Source organism: Vigna unguiculata, chromosome 8 (assembly GCF_004118075.2).
Source record: "Vigna unguiculata cultivar IT97K-499-35 chromosome 8, ASM411807v1, whole genome shotgun sequence".
Taxonomy (NCBI): Eukaryota; Viridiplantae; Streptophyta; class Magnoliopsida; order Fabales; family Fabaceae; genus Vigna; species Vigna unguiculata.
The window spans coordinates 23,896,056-23,902,355 of NC_040286.1; the positions used below are offsets into that span (position 1 = coordinate 23,896,056).

The following is a 6,300-nucleotide window of genomic DNA, read 5'->3' on the forward strand; positions in this document are numbered from 1 at the left end:
TTAAAAGTGGATCTCATGCAAAAGAGGTATTTGTACTTCAAACTACTTTTATAGTTCTCTGGTGATACTAAATTTATGATAAGCTACTTTTATGGAAATGATAGATTAAAGAGTCCAGTCCCATAGGTTTATGTGGTTCTAGTACCCAATCTAAAACAGTTGGTTTGATTAAAAGTGGAGCTCATGCAAAAAAGGTATATGTAATTCAAACTATATATTTGTACTTCTTTGGTGATACTAAATTTAAAATAATCTATTGTTCTGGAAATGACAGATTAAAGAGTTCAGTCCCATAGTTATATGTGGTTCAAGTACCCAATCTAAAACTGTTGGTTCCATTAAAAGTGCAACTTATACAGGAAAGGTATCTGTAATTGAAACTATTTCTATACTTATTTTGTTATACTAAATTTATCATGTGCTAAGAACTTTATCCTTAAATGCACAGATTAAAGAATCTAGTGGTAAGACAAGTTGTGATGAAAATACTGAAGCTGAGATTTGTATGGTAAGACATAATATATAACTTCTTTAAACATTGAATCTTTTATAACTCCCAAAATTAAAGCCATACCAATACTGTTTTGATATGTTACAATTGACTTTGAGTGGTTCAACATATCATGATCCTTATATTGATTTCTGTGTTACCCCTACAAATGAATTATTATTGGACTTTGAAGTTGATTGCGATCACCTGGACGATATACCAAGTGCAAAATTTTCTAGGACCAAAACTAAGAAACGAATTAAACAGAAAAAGTAGTAACGTGGGCCAGTGATATTTGAAACTATATATATATATATATATATATATATATATATATAATTTTATTTTTAAATGTGTAGTGATGAATGTTAACCATGATGTGGTGTATTTTGGAAGCCATAACCATATTAATGTTTTTTTATGGTGCACTTGGGTTTTTGCTTGGAATTGGCTATCATGGATAGACAATGGTTGTAAATTAGGTAGCACCAATGGATATCAAACATTATTAGTAAAATGTAAATATTTATTGAAATGTAAATTTGTTCTACAATTGCCAAATTTTATGTCATCATATGTTAATAATATTCTAACTATCGTTATATATATATATATATATATATATATATATATATATATATATATATATTGTTAGTCCTACAAATATGTAAAAAGATTTTTGTGGCACATATTAAATGTCATATGCTATCAGTGGTGTTAAGCGTTTAAATATCTATGTGCCCAAAAATTGGATTCTTTACGTAGAAGTAGCAACTATGGTTTAAATATCTATATTCACAATTATGGTTATATTATTATTATTATATGAACAAAAGTTTTTTGTAAACCAATGATTATATAATATGATTAGTAGAATGCTAATTTTATTATATTCTTTATGTAGATGTACAAATTTGATAAAGCGTATATGCTGTTAAATAAACTGAACTTTGGAACAATAAAATGTAAAAATAATCTTTAGAATTGGGAAGGTATAACGTTCCTTGAATACTTTTTCGTGTCACTTTTCTTAAAGGTAAAACATTAACATTGAAAAACATACAAAATTTAAAACTAAGGAATAACAACACAAGCACAATTAATGATATGTAATAGTTAACATTGATGCATATTTAAGATAATATATATATATATATATATATATATATATATATATATATATATATATATATATATATATATATATATATTTCAAAATGATTATTGTTGAATGTACACACTTACAAAATATAGATATAATTCATGCTATTGACAAAATATATCATGAACACCACAACTATATTTTTATCTCCATTACATAGATAAACATGGTTAGGTCCTTATCTATACCAAGTTGGATTATAGTCCCGTCCATGAATCCATTCTTATTGCAGAAATCTTTCCACCCATAAGTTAAATAACATTGTTTGTTGCTTCTACCAGACCATCGAATTGTATAAGGCCAACAATCACCTTCAGCATTGACCAATAAGTGGCACTTCCTCTTTTTAACCAAAGCTTTTGTAGCAAATTCAGAATCCAAGTACTGAAAAAGGTTACAATTTGGTTATAATTAAAACACATCAAACAATATTCCGTGATAACATCTGATAAGTGTGATAGTTACCTATTATTTACACTTCTTAGAACCTCTTAATTGTGTTTTATTCATGTATTTTGTGTTAATCCCATGAAAGAATTTAGGATTTTGTTATTTTATTTCAAAAACATGTTTACTTTGATGTTGGTAGACTTTTGTAGAAAAGAATGGAAGATTGAAAAAAAAATCACTAGTAGCTTCCTGGAGTCACTCACCTAGCTACCTAGACGTGCTCGCCCAGCGACCAATACTCACTAGCCCAGCGAGGAAGGCTTGTTAGCCCAACGAGAATGTATGCTGACCCTGCGAATTTCACTTTTTGCTTAAACATTAAAAGTGTCGAGACTCGAAAAGAAACAGAGTTTTTGGTTGGAGGAACACGGTTGAAACTCAAGATGGAGGCAAAGACACTGCTGAGGCTTAAAGGATTCATCTTTCTTCATTCATTCTATCATTCCAACTCCATTTGTGCTCTAGATGTATAGGAGTAGCTAAACTCCATTTCATTGGGGTTGGATGTAATGTACCTAAACTCATTGTAGTTTCATCTATACAATAAATTCTCTTTCATTGCTTTGTGTTCTATCTACATTATTTTTGTGCATGATGGAATATCTATGCATTTTTGTATCTAATCATTGGAAAGTGTTTTTGAACCCTAAACATGGATAGAACAACCTAGAGGTTTGGTTCTAGACATAGACCAAAGCTTTTGGTCATTCTAGACATCATTTTTAATGTGTCTTTTGTGTTTAAACATCTAAGGGATTAGTATTTTTACATAAAAGTTCAAAACATGTCCCTAAGGGATTAGGGCTTGAATACCTTTGATGTCAATGCTTGAGTAGATGAGAGATATATATTGTGAGATGATTGCTTAAAGTTTTGGTCATGAATTCCAACCCCAATGAGTCTTTGCCTTGATTATTTTATCACTTTCAAGTTTAGAAATATCTATGTTTTCACTTGTTTCAAATTAATCTATGGTTACATTCACTACAAAAAAATTATAATTTTTATAGGGTTTATTAATGAGGGTTATAATAACCTCTCCTAACAAATACACTAACAGAGGTTTTCTAAACCTCTGGTAACTAACTGAAGTTTTTCTAATTAACCTCCACAAAGTTTATTTCCCTCCTATATTTTCAGAAATCCTCTTTTTCATTTGTGGAGAGCTTAACATTTTCCCTCTTCTCTCTTGTTTTTTTCCAGTGCCCTAAAAATTATTTTGAAATCTTCATCTCTTAAAAAAAAATTCCTTTTCTCTGAATGAATCACTCCTCCCAATTTCTCTCCATTTCATTTTTCTTTCCCGCTATGTGAATCCCAACTTACAATCACTCTCTTCGAATCTCGTTCTCCCGACCGCATATTCCAATTGATAATGGTTTTTCTTTTGTTCTCTTTGGCTTTTGATCTGAGAAGAGTTTTTCTTTCAGGTGTTGCATTTTTTCAAATTTGCGGTGCATTGTTTAGTACCTTTGGCAACCACTATTGAGGCAAGTCGCATTCGAACTTTGGCAACCGCTATCAGTGTTGCACAAGGTGACAAGTCTCTGGTTCTAGTTTCCCTGCCGCCAAGTTTTTCGTAGAAGCAGAGAGACTCCGATGGCGTGCCGAAGAATTTGGTTTTTAGCACCAATGGATAAGCAACGACAACGGAAGAGCAGTTGCCGGCAAGGTGAAATGCGAGACACGAGAAATTGCTAGAGGAGGTCGACGAGTTCGTGTCAAGGCACGACTCTATGAAGTATGAGCTTATTGATTAACCTGATTTAGGTGTTAAAATAGTTTTTAATTTTGACTTGAATAATTGACTGGCTCATTGATTTGTTTTGATTTTGGATGGAGTTGAAGCATAATTTAAATTTTGGAACGTGTTTTGGTTTTGGTTAGCTCATTGATTTCAATTAAACTGTGTAGTTCCTATTGAATGTACGGTGTTCAAAACTCCATTTCGATATTAGGTTTGATGGTTTTGATTGTGCTTGTAATTGTTCCTGCCGTGAGAGGCACTCATGTGAATCTGACTTAGTTTGTGTTCTTGAAGATTTTGGTTTTCTCTATAACAAAGTTGTCAGGTGTTGCAGCAGTTTCTAGTTTTGTTTAGTTACTCATAAGTTGGGAATTATGTCATATTTTAAATTTTATGATGGAATGATTAAAAAAAAAGATGATGAGGTTTAATTCTCTATTTGCAGACATTCAAGCATATAATTAAGGACCTCCAGTGGGCTATAATTATTGATTCAACTTTTCAATATAGTGGACATATGTCAGTGTTAGTAAGGTATGATTTTTGGATTTTTCTTTACTTGATTGTTTTTATTTGTTTTTACATATACACAATTCAACTTTTCAAGTCAAGTGCACGAAACAAAGATTAAATTGAGGACCCCCTCCATAGCCTAAGCCAATACTACTTGAAAATTTTCACAAAAAATCTAGAAAACTTTGATACTTTATCGAATTGAAGATAGAAAAACAGATTATTGATTCTCAACTGAAAAGACACAGAAAAATAGATAGATTAAAAATCAAAGTAATCACAAAGAAAATGGAAAAGTAAAATTAAAGATTGCAAACACATTATTTTCTAAAAGAAGTTGCTTTGTTGATCCCAGATTTCAAATTTACCAGAGTAATTTATAATGTGTAGTTCATTGAGTTTTTGCATTATAATAAATTATTATCCGTATTCATTTATTATATTACAAATGATGAATTGAAAAATATTTAATCTTTCAGCAGGGGAATGTAAAAGTTTTGTACTTGTCAACATTGGAGGTAACAAAGTCATCAGAGGAGGTAATAACATTGCTGATGGTCCAGTTAATGATTCCAATTGCATTGTAGCCATGGAGGTTGTGACCACAAGGGGATTTGGGCACGTAGATAAGGAAAATGCTAGGTTTAAGATTTTTTTTGAAGTGATTATTATATAACTTCTCTTAAATGTATTACAAACACACTTCTTGATTCAGCCTTTTTCTGCATTGTATATAGGTATCACAACATTAGTGGGAGGAGGAACAAGACCCGCTGATGAAACACGTGCTACGACATGTACACTAGCTCCAAATCAGATGGAAATGATGCAATAATCAACATATTACATGCCTGTAAACTTTTGTTTCACTCTGTTATTTTTCTTTCTGTTTTATTCATATATATATATATATATATATATATATATATATATATATATATATATATAATGCTTGTTCTGAGTTTTTTGTTTGTCTATGTAGAAAATTTTGATATAAGTATGAAGTTAATTAAATCCTCCATTTATTTCTTCAGGGGAACAGTGCTCAACTTGATGAACTGCATGACATAATCAACATTGGAGCTATGGGATTGAAGCAGCGCTGGAGCTATGGAATTGAAGTTGCACGAGGATTGGGGAACTACACCAGCTGCAATAGACATTTGTTTGTCTGTTGCATAAAAATATGATATCCATGCACAAATTTCTTTGGCTTAGTTACTTATTTAATTGTGTTATTTGTTGTTGATTTTGATCATGAACTTGTATTATAACAGGTTAACATACACACTGACACCTTAAATGAATCTCGTTTTGTGGAACATACTATTGATGCATTTAAAGGAAGAACTATTCATGCTTATCACAGGTATGTGTTATCTTAAAGATATTTTTGGATATGTTTACCACTCTAAGTTGGCTGATTCTGGATTTTCCTCAAACATTTTATTGGTAGTGAAGGTGCAGGTGGTGGCCATGCTCCAGATATCATAAAAGTATGTGGTGTGAAGAATGTTCTGCAATCTTCGACAAATCCAATGTGCCTTTATACATCTAATACCATAGATGAGCATCATGATATGTCGGTATGAAATAAATCACAGAACTATTAGTGTATTCGTTCGTTAATTTACACTCATGATGATGCATGTATACAGATGGTGTGCCATCATCTTGATAAAAATATTCCAGGTCAAAATTAGTGGATTCTATTTGATGTCCAGTATATTCTCATTGAAACATATGATTTACTTTTTGTTTGGCTCGAGATTCATGTAGGAAAGTCTATTAATTAACTAAGTGGATGTAAAAATAGCTTCTTATTCTGTACTAGTTCTGATTCTTTTTTTTTTTTCTATTTAATTAACTCCATTTTTCTTTTCTCTGTCAATAATATACACTTAAAGTTTTGAATCATATACTTTTTCTTATTCGGTC

The 6,300-nt window shown here is 31.0% G+C and overlaps 1 pseudogene; it reads left to right on the forward strand.

Moving 5' to 3' along the window:
- The first annotated feature begins 5,179 nt into the window (after positions 1–5,179).
- On the forward strand, positions 5,180–6,065 carry LOC114195015 (annotated as a pseudogene).
- The last annotated feature ends 235 nt before the right edge of the window (positions 6,066–6,300 follow it).